Source organism: Mastomys coucha, unplaced genomic scaffold, assembly GCF_008632895.1.
Source record: "Mastomys coucha isolate ucsf_1 unplaced genomic scaffold, UCSF_Mcou_1 pScaffold14, whole genome shotgun sequence".
NCBI classification, from domain to species: Eukaryota; Metazoa; Chordata; class Mammalia; order Rodentia; family Muridae; genus Mastomys; species Mastomys coucha.
In genome coordinates this window covers 107,903,943-107,920,711 of record NW_022196896.1, presented here as the reverse complement: position 1 = coordinate 107,920,711, position 16,769 = coordinate 107,903,943, and the positions used below count along the sequence as shown (strand labels likewise).

General features: G+C 41.8%; 1 protein-coding gene across 2 annotated transcripts in view; it reads right to left on the bottom strand.

The window, feature by feature from the left end:
* The window catches only part of Rhbdd1 (rhomboid domain containing 1), a 111,549-nt gene extending 95,789 nt beyond the window's left edge, over positions 1–15,760 (bottom strand). Inside the window, exon 1 of one of the 2 annotated variants that reach the window (XM_031368167.1) lies at positions 15,567–15,760. The gene's annotated coding sequence lies outside the window, so the exon portion shown is untranslated. Of the gene's footprint in view, positions 1–15,306; positions 15,540–15,566 lie in introns of those variants that run through there. The other variant, XM_031368165.1, reaches the window with a different exon arrangement.
* Positions 15,761–16,769: the final 1,009 nt, after the last annotated feature.

The window sequence follows — 16,769 nt, the reverse complement described above, 5'->3', positions numbered from 1 at the left end:
CCGCCGCCCGAGTGTCTGCCCTGTGTTCAGGCTCAGGCTGGGCTTCAGCAACTCTGGCCAGGCTGAGCCCCTTCCTGTGCAGCCCTTCCACCTTCTCTGCTCCACCTCCTCACAGGCCATCAGCTCCCAGTCTATGGATACTTGGCTTTCCAGCACCTCCATGGTCCTTCTAATGATTAGAAGTGATTGTCAACCTTCCTAATGCTATAAACCTTTAGTGTAGGTCGTGGTGTGATGACCGCTCACCCAACCATAAAAATTAGTTCATTGCTACTTTACAACTGTAATTTTGCTATGGTTATAAGTCACAATGTAAATATCTGATACGCAGATATGATATGTGAACCCCAAAGGGTCCTGGCGATTCTTTTTATCATGATTTCCAATTTTGGTTTGTTCAGCATTGACTTCCCAGCAAGCTCCCAGGTCATAATCTTATCGAAGGATTACATACAGTGTGCCTGGTATCCTGGTTTGTGAAAGGTGATGTCTCCTTTCTAACTAAGGTCATCAGTCATCTTCCATTCATCTATTTCAAATGCCAAGTGCTAGGAGGATAGGAAAGAACTTATATTCCCAACACCTAAGTCACCATTTATACTGATTGACAGAAGTGAAGATACTGGTCCCAAGAAACTAGAAGAACAGACATACACAGCATGCAACCCTCTTTTAATGCACCAGGCATGCAAAGGTGGACACAGCCAGGAGAGAAAAATAGCTCTCTATGGGTCCCTCTCTCATGAAGGCTAGGATTGCACCAAGGTGTTTTAAGCAACAAAGATAAAGCTGTCCTATAACAAATCTATATTTAAAAAATTTCCTCCAATAAGCTATGGAGTTATTCCCTGGGAAAGAGAGGTATAAACAGGGAAATTCAACCATGTTCAAGTTAACCATGATGGTTCCAACTTCTGCTTCTGCTCACATTGGTGTGCACACCTCACACAAGTCCAGTCCTACTGAGCATTTACCATGACACAGTGGTCTCTTATTTGGTCTCAGCCTTGAGTAACATAAGTTGAATCCTTAGTAATAAGGCCTTCGATGGCTCAGTATCACAGTGAGAATAAAGTACCAAGCCTTTATCATAATTTACAGGGTTGACTCCAGTGCCTCACTCGCCTTTAGTCTGTCAGGACAGTCTCTGCTTAGTCAACTCTGCTTCTCCCACATCACAAGTCCCTACAAGTGCAGCTTGAATGGCAGAGGGCAGGAGTAGCCTTGTTGAATGTGACCATGATCACACAGAACTAGACTATGTGATCATTGTGAACACGGTGACCAGTACATGGTCTGTGCTTAAAAGGTCTCCCAAATGAGTTAAGGTAAGCATTCTGAATGAGCTTCCATTACACAGTAAGCAAGCATGGCTAAGAAAATCAGGACCCTTTACCGATCATCTCTGTTTTTTCCCACAACTGTAATAATCTTCCCACCATGTGATGTGCATTACTCTATCTTCGAACACTGTATCAGCTTCACAGAAATAAACCTATGGTTCACTTAAAATGTGTTGACAAATTGCTTTGCCAAAACTATTTGACAAACAAAACACCACTTTAATTATGTAGTAATACACACTAGACAGCATTATATCAAGGTTGTGGCCAAGACATGGAAGATTTCTTGAATATTGATGGGGAAATTAGCCATATTTACTTTTAATGAGAAATTAAAAATTAAACAGGTATGTAATAAGAAAAACTACATGGCTAGAATAAACAAAGAAACTGAATTCATAATCTGAGAGACCAGTGTGTCCCAAAGGGGGGAAGAAAAGAGTAGAAAGGGAAAAGAAACTAATTACAGGGATTTTAAATTCTATTTGCAAAGCAGAAAATATTTCACCATTATCATTTACCAAGGCAGTATGCACCTCAATTTTCAGATTTAAACGTTCAATAAGATCTGAAACCATTATATTGCAAGAATATATACCAGCTGTAAATTCTATTCCCAATTCAGTATGTGATACTAACAAATTAATTCCACAAGAAACACAGCCATCATAGAGTCTTAATGGGAGTAATTAAACACTGCGCTGAAGACTGGGGTCTCCATATTATTGTAAGCACAACGAATTTACTGAAATCATCTTCCATTATATGGCTTCCTCTCCAAGAAACTGTTTATTGTTACATAGCTTAGAAAGATCAATGGTATGTCATCATGACCTTTGATAAGTTTCATTTAATAGTTTTACATAGTTGAATATACATTTTTTAAAAAAGAAACCATAGGGAAATATAATAATCCACAAGTATTTATTAAAGGCCTGCTATGGCCTAGGCTGAGAGCTTTCTAAATATCCAACTTTCCAAATATTTAAGTTTAGAATTTTTTCAAATGGAGACATAATCTACATACAATAATAATCACACTCCTGAAGCATACAGCTCAGATTATTTTAGTATATTCATAGGTTGTTTAGCCATTACCAGTATTAATTGCAGAACTTACTTGATGCCAAAAAGAAACCCCATACCATTTAGTGGTCCCACTATAATTCTTTCCCCCGAGACAATAATTATCCACCTAATTGTGTCTAAGAGTTGTCCCTATTCTGGACTTCTCATGTAAACAAAACCATCCAATACAAAACATCTGACTTCAAAGATCACTGATTTTACACCAATACTTGCTATGGTCAAGTAATAGTTCACTGCATGGATACACCACATCCTGTTTCCCTATTCATCTGCAGATGGGCTTTCCCAGTGTATGCATCCTGGCCCTAGGATGCATAATGTTCACACGATCCCAGTGTGCTGGTCTCTGTGTGAGCATGTGTCCTAGGTGTAGAGTTACTGGAACAAACAGCTACTCTGTCTTAACTATTTAACTTTTTGAGGAACAACAAATTGTTTTTCAAACTCGTGCACTAGTAGGATGCAAAGCCTCTGGCTTCCTCATCTAGTCAAGAATTTTTGCTTTTTTTTGTTTGTTTTCAGAGATAGGATTTCTCTGTGTAATGAACAAATACACTTTTTTGGTTTTGTTTATTTGTTTGTTTGTTTTTTGAAGACAGGATTTCTCTACATAGCCCTGGCTGTCCTGGAACTTGCTCTGTAGACCAGGCTGGCCTCAAACTCAGAGATCCTCCTGCCTCTGCCTCCCAAGTGCTGGGACTTAAGGCATGAGCGGCTACTACCAACCAGCTTGAATCTTTGCTTTTTATTCGTCTCTTATTCTAGCTTTCCTAGTGAGTAAGAAGTGGGGTGTAAATCTCTCTTCATAATGTAAGGCCAGTGATACTGATAAGATGAACTTTACAGTGTTGAAAAAGCAATATGAACTCAGACATGTTCACTGCATACAAATGCGCTTAACTCAGTCCTTACCCTCAAGAAACCACCAGCAAGCTCAGATTAGGAGAAAGCACCAGAAAGAAAGGTGAAATCAGGAAGACAGGGCCTGGTTGAACTGCAAACATCAGCACCACGATTCCTTGGGGTACAGCATGTTGAGAGGATACTTGAATGCCCTTCAACAGCGTGGCATGGCTTACGTGAGCACATCAGTGTGTAAGTACCACAAAAATCCTTTCAAAAACACACAGAGGGCTGGTATTTCTAATTACTGCAGACTGTACAGAATGCTATGAAAAGAGCAAACGTTCACACTGAACATTCTTCTTTCTTAATTGCAAGAGCCAGGCAACAAAATAAGCCATAGCACAGAGCACATTAAATGAAGTCAAAAGATCAAGTGAACAGTCAGATACCAGTGCACCTTGTTCCTTGCTCCTTGCTCCATTCAATGAGCTTGCTTCTTCTGAGACAGGATAAGCTGACCAGATATATAGTCTTAGAAACCATATCACTCATGGTTTTTGAAGAACAAACTTAAAAGACTATTTTCTTCACTTCCCACTAGACTGCCAATGGGGGAGGGTATCCTCACCCAGCATGGTAACACAATTATTTTATAACAAGATTTCTTGGTATGATTTCATTTTTGAAATGGTAGTAGTTTTCTTAGGTCCTAGAAGATCCCAATTATAATGCAGATATTCAAGATATTCCTGAAAATTAAAAAGGTATATGATGCATTAACATTTAATGAGAAACAAGAATTTTCTTAACTGAATACTTTAACAAACAAATCAGGTCTACTTTCAGATAAATAAGTACATTTCAAAAAACTCTGCTAAAAGTTTTATAAAATGACATAGAAATTATGCCTTCCAAACTTAACATTTAATTATTAAATATAATAGCAGATGGTATGGCTTCACATCATTACACCCTGTTCAATTTACCAGAAAGCATCATCTACCTAAGTTGACTAGTAAATAGGGAGTCCTGGGGGAGGCAGTGTAGAATCTTCATCAGACTCCATAATCATCCGGTGACAAGCTGCACATAAACAACCATTTCTTCTAGCCTTCTAAAATCTGTTAAGTGGCTTCATGAACACTGCTAATGATACAACCAAGGGAATCAGAATGGGGCTCTGTTTTCTTACTTCCCATTAAAGAGGGAAGAATAAAAAGAGATGAAGACAATGAAATGAATAAAAACGGACCTCATGAATAAAACATGAAGACTGGAATCAAATTATATTAAGAAGGTAATGGGAGTGTGGTCTTCATGAATATCATGACTCTCTCAATAATTACACTCCACTCACTATCTATACATGGAAATGCCTACAACTCGGACTCTGCTCCAGAGAAAGTAGGTATTAAGACCAGTCTCTTCTTTTGACGTTCACAGAGACCTTTACTACGAATGCAGAGACTTCGTTACTACAGCCGCTCAGCTTGGGATGCCAACTTGGAAACCGCCTGATGCTGCTGGCTGTGCCTTCTGCTTTTAGTGAGAAGACTTAGTTTTTCGGACGCAGGCTCCTCTTTCCTTCTTTTTGCCCATTCATAATCTTCAAAAATAAAAAAAATATTCCTCGCCCATTACGGGATAAAGCCCAAGTATCTTTTATAATAGCTTGCCTTTGTTTTTTTGTTTGCAGCAGGGATTTTTTTTTTTTTTTTTTACAATAAAGTTTCAAAAATAAAAAGAGAGAGAAATGGGTTGCCTTAATACCAATCACATGGAAGGCTTACTCAGGTAAAACATAGTAACTTGGAGGAGTGGAAATAAGAATATTCCAGACAAGTGACCGACCATTAAGAGCCATGTAGTAACGTGTTGACACACACACAAAGGTCAAGTCTTCGGCATACTCCACTCTCCCTAATCTACTTACAAAATGCCTGATTCAGTTTGCTTAAGATCCAAGTTCATCCCACGGCCTTCCCCAGCGATCCATCAAATACCTTTCTGACCTTGTGGAAATCACGAAGCGTGTCCTGGTCAGCAGGACGGAGTTTGGGGCCAAAGGCCAGCTTTAAATCCTGACCTACATGCTTTGATACTGTAAGATCTTGAGTATATTCTTTTCTTATTTTTAGTTGCTTTTCTTGTTGTTGTTTAATAGGGCAGGATTTTTCTCTAGGTAGCCCTGGCTGGGCTGGAACTTTCGTTGGAGGCCAGGCTGGCCTCAAACATCAGAGATCCACCTGCCTCTACCTTGCAGTGCAGGGATCACCACCCCTGGATCTTGAGTAAATTCTTAATCTACGCTTGAACCCCTCAAGAACCTTTGAATCTGGCACTGAATAACAAGACCTCCCTTCCAGAAGTGATGAGTAACAATGCCTGAAACTTAACAACTCGAGGCACATCTGTTGATGACATAGCATCTTTATCACCATCACTGACCCACCTGGGCTCGGCCCATCTAGTTTAAAAGCAGATATGTGTAATTTGTTTCATTTCACTTAGTTCTTATCATCTTTGTTTCTTTTACCATCAGGCCTACAGCACTCATGCTGAAAACTGCCTGCTTTGGAGCCCGCCCCTGGAGCTGTTTTACAGTTGTCCACAGAAGTAGGTCTGTGGTGCTTCTGCCCATGACCCTTAAGGATGCTGAAATATCTGCCCTCCACTTCTCTGTCCAAGGTGCCTAATACACAAAGCCATCTAATGGGCAGTCACATGTGCTCTATCGTCTCCACAATGGACAGTCCCATAGGCTCTCTTACGACCCAAAAGGTAAAGACATGATACAGTGTGTGTGCCCAATTCCAAACACAGGAGCCTGACCCAGTTAAATACCTTTCCAGCAGTCCTGGTGTGAAACTGAAAAAGAAATTCTATTTTCCCTGTATAGATAAGAAAGGCCACAAGGACGATACACATAAACTGACCATTAGGGTCAGCCCAGCCCTCAGACAGACCCTTCAGCTCTTGTTTCTCATAACAGCCACACTGCTTGCTACTGCTGATCCTTTCGAGAGGCCCTAGCGGCTCACCTGCACAGCCCACGTGAAGGCAAGTGCCCCAATCTGCACTTGTACAGCAGGTAACAAAGGCCTCGGATGTCTATTAATTACGCAAGTAAAAATTGTTTGTATATTAACCTCTCAATGCAGAATACCCTCAAGTCAAAGTTCAATTCCGAGAACAGACCTTGGGGCTCTTTTCTTGCTTGAGCCAGGCTTTGAAGGAAAAAAGAAAAGTAGGCAAAAGGAGAAAAGGGGTTTTGAAGATGGAGCAGGCGAGATCCCTGAGAACATGGGCATGCTGAGAAGAAGGCAGAATCAGTAAATCTGCGGAGTTCTGCTAAAACATACCTTTTGAAGTAAGCAATATGTTCAAACTCACCAGCTACCTAGGATGCATTCAGACAAGTGCACCCAGCTGAGGCAGACTGTAGAGTGGACACACTAAACTCCAGTCTCCCCGCCCCCCACCCCGCCTCCGCCCACTGCCTCATTCATGCTGTACATCCTGACTCTAGCACTCAGCTGTCTGTCCACTTTTAGATTCCACCTTCTTTTCACCACTGGACAGTAAGCTCCAAGCTTCAGTCCTGGCAGCCACTTTCAGAAGCTTGGCCCAAGGCTTTCTGAAGAGAGAGAACCATGTTTTCTGCAATACACCACATTACTCACATTTAGTGCATGTAAACCGTGGCACCATTACATAAGGTAGCCATCTTGTTCTTTTGCTGTCACCAGGAGTGGTTTTGCAGAGCGTTGTGACTTTTTAGGAATGAGTATGTACTCCAGCCTCTATTCTAGCTGGGCTGATAGTACAGTTAGCATGGGGGAGAGTAGGGCGGCTAAGCCCTGGGAACAGATGTTAGGTGGCACTTCTAGTCTAGTTAGTATATATATATATATATATATATATATATATATATATATCACAGATGTGCCAACGTCTCATGTCTGATTACCATTCTTCAAGGACACAGACATTTGTGTTTGGTCAGATGCTTTTAGTGGGAGATGTATAATGTCCAGTTTGGGACTACATGCCAGGCCACAACAAAGAAGTAATGAAAGAAGGAAACTAAGATCCTCAGATCAGACACTCTGACAACACCCGAAGCCCAGGGAGCAAACTCCATTTACATTCCTTGCGCATGTTTCACTTTCAGACAGTACACAAGGTTAAACTGCTAGCTGTCAGTTACAATAAGCTTCTAAACTCCCAGTCAATTACCTGGTTAATAACAAAAGACAGGGCTATGACATCATTACTGTTATAATTAATTTACACAGATCAGCTTCCTGTTAATCAAATACATCTTTAAAAGCATTTAATTATTTTTTTCACCTAGAAAGCAACATTCCACTTTGGTTGATGAAAAGCAATCTTGCCGAATTCCACATGAAAGGCTGTCAAGCTGCTGGGAGACAAGAAGGACAAAAGGCTTCACAGGGACTCACTGCTGCACTAGAGAGTGGCTGGCACAGGCGCAGTAAACAGAAGCACAAGATGATGGATAACACAACGGATTTTTAACAGTTTCAGAACATAGAAGTTGTCAGGGAATGGGGGTATTAACAGACAGGTTTGGGGGAAGAGGAATGGACCAATCCTCTCTGACAAAATTACATCTAAGGTTGGCAATATTAATTAATACACACGTGTCCACAGGGCAGTTTGGATAAGGGCATGATCCTCAGTAGGAGTTCCACAACACACTGACCAACTGGCCATAAGAAACTGGTCAAGCGTTCCCCTGTACCAGGAAAACACAAGCTCATTTGATTTTGTATGGACCAAGTAAGAGATCAAACACACAGCACATAACCATCATTTGAGAAGTGACGGTGGTTTGTGTGCATAAGCAAATAAATTAGGAGATCGGAAGAAGAATGCTGGAGATACTTCTGAGTGTTTTTATAAGATGGTGACTAAGGCTTTCTAAGAATCCTATCTCACAGTTTTTAAACCGTATCACGTGACTCAAGTATACACATACCTTTTAGACAGTAGAGTAATATGAAAGGAACATGAAAGCAGAATTATCATTTTCTATTATTGTGTGTGCATAAAGGTGTTGGGGAGGTAGAGCATGCACCACAGTATTCACACAGACATTCAAGGACAGCTTTACGCTGTTGGCTTTTCTCTCCTCCGACCTGGACATGGACCCCTAAGACTAACCTCAGGCTTTCGTGGTGAACATCTTTACCCACCAGGCCGCCTCACTGGCCCCATAAATTACATTTCTAATCAAAATAAACTATATAGTAAAATCTCAAGCCACTTTTTGTCAAGGCTAGCCAATACTGTGAGAATTTAATGACCTTTCCTTTATAGAGAATTAAAAAAAAAAAAAAATCTCATGATGTCAGCTAACAAACCTCTCCCTCCTTTAAGAAGTGCCATTGGCTCAGCACCAGTGATCAGACTATATCTACACATGGAAAGTGACTGAAAAATGGAAGCTACTAGCTTCTGCATATAATCCTCAATTTTGTTCCACCACTCTAGGTGAGTTGGAGCCAACTCCGCTTCTGCCCTGTCTACACTTATGACTTCCGGTATCAATCATAAGCCGGTTCTTCCTCGCACAGACCACAAGTTTTAGCGTAATGAGGGCTCATTAAAGTTTCCCTACTGACAGCCCTGCAGCCGCAGGTTTTAAACCAGGGTGTACATGGGAACCAAAATGCAAGCAAAACGTGATCACGCCCTTGGAGAGGATTTAAGGACTTCCACTCTCATCTTTGCTCTAACCAGATCTCTTTGTCTATCCTGAGTCAGTGGGGAAGTACTGCCCACCACTGCCACCCCTCATTTCATCTGTCCATGAACGGATGCTGAATTATTTATGGAACTGAATCTGCTCTGCACAAAAATTAGTCAAGTGGGAAAAGCAGCCAAACTTCAAAGATAGGGCATGGTCCTGCAAAGAACACAGGACATCGGTAAATCACCTATGACTGGGACAGGTTGGGAACTTTTGCCTACATAACAGAAATACCTCATTCTTTCTCTAACAAGAATCTGTGGGCCACCCCCATTTAGTGTGACCTTGAGGGAAAAGATAGGCTTTCAGTCAAGGGTGAAGGAGAACAAACTCAGAGTAACAACTCTGCCCTGGAACTTGGACCTAAAGAGCGGATCTAGTACTATTGACATCGGGATTGCTACAGCAGTCATTTGAAGGAGCTCGTCAGGGTGGCCAAGACTACACAAACCCAGAGAGCATCCCTTCTCAATGACTGTTACTGAGGCATGGCCATTTGGATTTTCTATCGTATCTGGGCTCATCCGTGTAACTAGATTACTTGGATCATATAAATTAGATAAGTTTGGCTTCTGTTTGCAAAGACGTCAACTCACAACACCACACATTTACAAAGGTGTTCACAGGCAGGTCTGAGTTTATTTCAAGCATCACCGTGTCCTTAAGACTGACAAAGGCTTTAGCCCATAAGAGAACCAGAACATGGAGGTCCCACAAGCTGTATCTTAAGAGTCGATTGCAGGCATGCTGTTCTTAGAGACAGCAGAGCACAGGGCTAAGGATGTAAGCAAGAGCAACTTTGCAGGAAGTCCTCTGGAATGTTCATACTCATGGAGTACCACATGACCAATACAGTATTAAAAGGACAAACAGAGGGTCCCAGGTGTGTCTTTATTTATGTATTTATTTATATCAAGGTAATGTTTTTAAAAGAATGAGCACTAGTAGTTACAGAAGTGGTTTTCTACTGCATCTCTGTGTCTCTGTTCTTCATGGGAAATAAGTCTAGCATACACACATCAATGAAGCCACTGGATACAAAGGTCGACCTAGAACTTCAGGGCAAACATTGTACTCATCCACTAAAAAAAGCCAAGAAACAATTGAACAAGGGATTCAGTCTTGGAAGGGTCTGGTGCTTTCCAGAGATTCGCCTGTTTAAGTCTCCATTTACCCAAGGCATTAAGAAAAACATTTCTCTAACCATGAGCCTGGGACAGTCAGGGTATGTGTCTGAAACTGCACGAAGAACAAGATTGTATCAATCTATACTGTTTAAAAAAGAGATAGTCCTCTCAGAAAGCTACAACCTCAAAAGGCAAAGCAATCAACAGCAGCATTGATTGGGACATGAGGAACCGCTTCAAAACTACACATAAGCATGCATGCATGCATGCAGAGGAAAGAGCAAAACAAGCTTTAAGGTTTCTATGGCAACGAGACACTAGGATAAGCATTGTCCTTAGGCAATGAGGGAGAAGGTGAAATGACTTCCCCTTGACTCACCAAAACAGCAGCAGCATCTCACAAAAAAGGAAAGAACTTCTCAGGATGGAAACTGAGAAGCCTAACCGGGCCCTTATTAGGACAAAATTAGCAGGCCTTGATGGGAGGGAGAGTAGTAGTGGGAAAGAGACTATATGACAGTATGCAGCCTTTCTATGGCTGCTTACCCTTGGAACCACAGGTCATTCATAACAACACCCCGAAGTACAAAATCGCTGCTACCAGTAATATGAAAGAAAGGTGTCAAAGTCTGAACGTTGCCCAAAATACTTCGTTCAAGGGAGAAAAAAAAAACCCAAACAGGATTATGCATAGCTCCAACATACATGCACAGTACATATTACTTATAAAACTGAGGTCACTATAATGTGTATAGAAATTTCATTCATTGCTATCCTAATACTGTGCCTCTGGATGAAAAGTATGTCACTTAGCACCATGGGGAAACAGCTGATGGTGCAGGATCCCCGAAGTTAGTCGGAAGGGGTCAAATACAGCCATGTTGCCGGGGGAGGACCACATCCTCGGTCTTGTTAAGCTTCCCTGACTCTTTATCCACTAGACAAAGAAAACACACTTACTTCCTAAGACCGTGGAAAAGAATGGATAAAAGGGCATAGCGCATAAATGCATGTAGTACACCACTGAAATTCAGTTTTCATTTCCCCTTCCTGTCCATAAAGTAACGAGACGTCTCCCTGTGGAACCGGACTTTATTGCTTTGTAATTATGATGTGCATGTAACAACGTCCAAGAAACTAGATGGTAAATAACACCGACATGCAAGCCTGGATGCACACACTGTCAGTTGGCTATCATCTGGATCCCAAAGGGCTCTAGCGCACTATCTATTGCATCCCAGAAATATGACACATTTGCTTTTCTGAATGCAGCCAGAATTATCCACCAGCTTTGAAATATCATCACCATGATACTGCAAGGAGCAGCTGCGTGATTGAAAGTGACTCCCCTCCCCCACTCTCCAGCTGTCACCAGGAAAACCCCCTCAATGTGTGAAAATAACAGTATTACTACTATCACCACTAATAACAAGCCAACAAATGGTTAGATTTGAAATTATTTTTCTGAGGAGTCACTATTAAATTAAGTTTAAAAAAAAAAAGCCCACATACACAAAAAAAAAAAAAAAAAAAAAAAAAAAAAAAAAACCCTACTTCACCATATGAATGAAAACCAGATGCTATCATACAACAAAAACCACTGTGGGTTGTACACACAAGTATACTTCTTTTGTAGACCTTGCATACTTCTTGTGAAGCCTTGTTTCTCTTCCTCAGTCACTGAACAAGAGTTGAAATACTAAGTAGCTTTAAGAGTGGTACAGTTGTCACAGTGGTGGGGGTTAAGAAGCTGTTTTTGTTTTTCTGCACAGAATCCCATTTCTATAAGATATGGGACAAATTGGAGAGTGTTATTTGTTTGGGAGTCTTTTGTTTTGTTTTTAATCATCACCTGTGACTCCGTATGGGGACCCGGACATATGCTTACCCCAGAGACAAAGCTAGCCAAGTCTGCAGGGCAGAGATGATCCCAGGACCTAGGTTCCTAACATCACAGTTTTAGGTACAGCTCACACTCGGAGCTCTGCCTCTGACAGTGAGTCATACCCAGACGCTCAGAATCCCACTTCTCTGGACACATTCTGGATCAGGAGCCTGTCTACTCCAATGTCACTGATCTTAAAGCCTCCCAGCTCTTGAACTTGCTAGGTAAATTTCTGCTTAACAGGCTCCAAGTTAAAATAAAATAAGTAAACAAACAAAGAAACAAATAAAAACCCTGAGAATCACTGCTTAGAGGCAATAATGGCACCATTAAAGAACAGCTTTAAGGTTTTAATGGTTTTTCACATTAATTTTAATGTATATGTACATAAGTATATCATTTGTTTATATTTGGTTCCCTACCCTCATATAATATACTGCAAAGTATACAAAAGTATGGTCTGCTATGAATGCCTTTAAGCACATTCCATTCATATACTCATAGTTAAATGTAAAAGCATGAAAAAATATAAGAACTTTGACATTTTTAAAAAGTTGAACACACCAGTGTTCTACTGTAATGCATATGTATTGAAAACATTACTTCAGGGTTCGTAACATTTTTGTGCATTTATTTACAGTACTATCGTCTTCTATATATAACATAATAGCATCACATGACACAGCTGACTGTATCAAATGAAATCGGCTAGAGGACAATCAAACATATTTTGAAGTTAATCATCTCTAATTTGGAAACTATAAAAACAATGTCTAGAAATCACTGGCTATGAAAGAACTCATGCTTTTCTAGCAAGCCGAGCTGTAATTTTCTCCAAGTGTTTGCTTTCTCTCACAAATTAGGAAAGCTATGGTTCAGCATCTCCATCACTTAAAAAGCAGTGAGCAACGTAATAAAACAGCCGTGTACGTAAAAGACGGAAATTAACAGGGCAGTCAGAACTGAACAATATTTCTTCCCCTTTCAAAAAGAGACATTACCTATCATATAATGTAGTTACAAGTAACAGCACACCATCTCATTCAACTTAGGTAGCCTCTACTTTACAGGAGAAATTAAAACTGGAGGGCTGCTAATCTGTCTACAGGGCATCATCAATGCACAGAGGGAGGAAGAATTCAAGCAGGGCTTGCTGAACCCACAACCACAGCTAGCCATCTTTCTTACATAGACCATAACAAAACATTTGGAGCCTTTGAAAAACAATCGCTTCACGATGGGACAGCATCACTTTGGTGGTAAGGTTAACTATTACTGATAGAAACGGGTATCACAAGTGACATATTTACATGACATACTCCCCACAATATCCTGGAGTCTCAGCATGGCCTCGGCATCAGTGCTCTCTAGTCAAAGCTATGTGTTACATAGGCCACCGTCAGTCACTGAGCCTTTCAGCAATGGAATGAGCCTAGGCCCTAGGTCAGCAGCTTCAGGTCCTGAATGATTATTTCTTCCTCTAGGTAAATCCTTGGAGAAAGGAATACTTCTTAGAAAATGATCAGTGTAGCAATATGGGAAACAATCAGCCAGTTGGGAGCCTGTCACTTAACTGAGACCCACCGAATGGACATGAGACTGTCTTTGTCATGATGTGGCTGTGCAACATATGATGACAGATGAGGCGTGGCCTTTGGTTGTGGGGTGCTAGCCACTCCTCTATGCTTTTTTGCAACTCTGCTCTGGCCATTACCAAACTATGGGTCAAACTTAGGTATAACCAAAGTTGAAGAGACAAGAAGGCCAAAGACCTTTAACACAATCTCGACCTTAGCACAATCTCTATTAGTTCATTTTCTAGTGGCAGTACCTATTGCTGTAACTTTCTCGTTTTTGTTTTGGTTATTTGCATAGGGTCTCATTATGTGCCTCAGGCTGGCCTCCAACTTAGGCTTGCTCTTGCCTCAGACTCCTGAGCATTGCAGTTACAGGCGTGAACCACCACAGTTATCCTGTATCTAAATTTTCACTATGCAGAAGTAGCTGAGATAAACGTTTTTGCAGCAGTCATAAAGTCATGCACTCCAACCCTACTTGTCCTTCCTGTGCGACTTGTGTGCTTTCTTCATGCAGGTCTAGTATCTTAGTAATGCCTGATCTTTGAGTGTTTTGTATGGGTTAGTGCTACTCACTTGTCTTCACCTGTTAACTCTTAACACTATGAAGTCACAGTTAAATGATCTGGCCCAGATTCCAGATCTAGAAAATACCTCATCTTACTCAAACTTCATTATCTATAATTCCATAACGAGTGAGTGGTATTTTTTACGCTAAGTTATTCATGGAACTCAGCACCCAGAAGTGCTAGAACGGACCGAAAGCCTTGCTCAAAGGGGTATGACGCTAAAATCTTTATTGCCAACAATGCCCTCTGTAGATGCTGCTGATGGGGAGCAAACCCAGGACCAAGGCAGGAGCACCTGTTTACTGCAATGTGCCAGAACAGTACAAGATCCAAAGCAAAATCAGTTACAGAAGCAGGAAGAAGGTAAATGAGGTCAGAATGTTGGGACAAAAAGTAGAGGGGAAAAAAGCTGGCGCCACGCTCCTTCCCACCCCCACTCCCAAAACCTGGGTGTCATGAAGCTACCGAAAGGGACCTTTTTTAAAAAAGAGCCTGACAACTGAATCTTAACCGTGCAATAATTCGATACTACACACTTTAAAAAAAAAATGCGTTTTAGAAAAACAGAAAGGCATACGATATAAGCTTTTTGTGTGAACAGAGAAGAGCTGAAGTCCCTCAGGTGTGTGTCTGTCCTCTATTCTGTGGTACACACAGCCCTAGAGAGGTTAGATCGGGTCGGCGTGTTGAGACCCAAGTGGCCATCCCCTCCAACCACCTGCTACTTCAAGCTCTGTGGCTGATGCAACTTCGCCTCAAACTTTCTGAAGTCAGAGGAATCTCTCAAAAGCCTATCGGGGCAGCCCGGACCTCCATGAGCCAGGGATGCGGCGTGGGTGAAATTGCCCTGAAACCCCATCCCTGCCGTAGGAGATAAGAAGACCCGGACCCCGCTGGCCCGCTCCTCCGCCCGGTCCCGAAGCAGCACTTCCGCCAGGGTGGCTGGCCCCAAAGCAGCGCTTCCGCCCGGCCCGCACCAGCCGGGACCTCAGCCCCGGCCGGCCCCCCTCCATCCGCGGTCCCGGGAAGCCAGGACACAAGCCGCGCAAAAGCGATGCCACAAACTCAGCTGAAGAGATGCGGAAACTCACTCTCTCTAAGACCCGCTTGCGTCCTCACGTACTCCCGCGCTCGTGCGTCACCACGTCCGGACGCCAAATCCGGAAACTCAACTTCCCACACGGAGGCCGATTCCGCAGGCTCCACTTCCGGCGGCGTTCTGCGCATGCTCAGTGCTACGCAGTGCCTTTGCGGGTTCCCCTGGCTAATTCGTAGCGCTCGTCCTGCTCACCCCTTAGCAACGAGGATGTCCGTGTACTTTTACCGCCATAAATAACTAATGATCACGTACCACGCGCGCAGCGCATGAGTCGCCTACGGCCAGCTCCTTCAAGGCCAAAGTTTCTTCCCGGTCCAATGCAGTCTACCAAGTGGACGGTGGAGACAGGAGCTGTTCCCAATGGGCCTCAGGAGAGCTGCTTATCTCAGAAAGTAGGCCAGCAGAACAAGGCCACCGTGTACATTTCAGTCCCCAAGCACAAACTCGAGGCCACACTGCTTAGCCTGTTTACTGCTTTAAGGGCTTGCGTCATAAGGTTTTTGTGTCTTAGGTCATTTGGTGCAATTTTCTGCTTCTAGTGTGGAACCAGTTTATGGACAGGTTCTTCTAAAGGCAATGCTGCATTTATGTCCTAGAAGTAAACGATCTTTGGCGTAGTTTTTTTTTTTTCCCCTAGTAATTAGAGGAACGATCCACTTTTTCAAGGTATGAATTAGGTGCAGGTATGAATCGGGAAATATATTTCCCAAAAGGCTTAGTAACCATGTTTACTTAGCATATTAAAAACTTTCCAGTCCCCAAAAGTTTATCTTCTGTTGTATAACAGAAGAACACTACCTAGATATTTTGACCTTGGCCTTGGAATTAAGTGAAAATTTGGCCCATAATTAGGATATGTGTGTGTGTGTGTGTGTGTGTGTATGTATATATACATATATATACATACATATATATATATATTAGAATTTCAAATGACAAAATTACTAGCAAATTTAAGAATGAATTCTTATCATTTAACCTCTTTCAGGTAAAAATAAAAATAGGTATGTAGGTCCAAGACTGACATTGAGAAACTGCATTCCTGGAAATGGAAGCCCAAGTGAGTAGGGGAACTAAATTGCATGTAAAAATATATCTCCTTAGGAAGAAAAAAAATAAATGTAATTTCTCAAAAGGAGAGGCCTCCCTATTTCTTCTTCTGACCAATCCTGTGCATCCATTCTCTCAATATATTCTTGTTTTGTATTCTCTGTCACTCTCTACACCTTTCTGTACTTACACTGTTTTTGTTGTTATATGTCATGAAATGCAGAAGTGACTTTAAAAGAGCCACAAATCAAGTCTCAAATCAGTAATCTCAAAAAATGCAGTTGTAAATAGATAGAGCTTAGGAGGGTAATTAGGCAGCAGGGTATGATGGTGGACTCAGATAACCCCAACAATTTGAAGGTAGAGACATGAAGATCTCGAGTTCAAGGACAGCCTCAACTATAT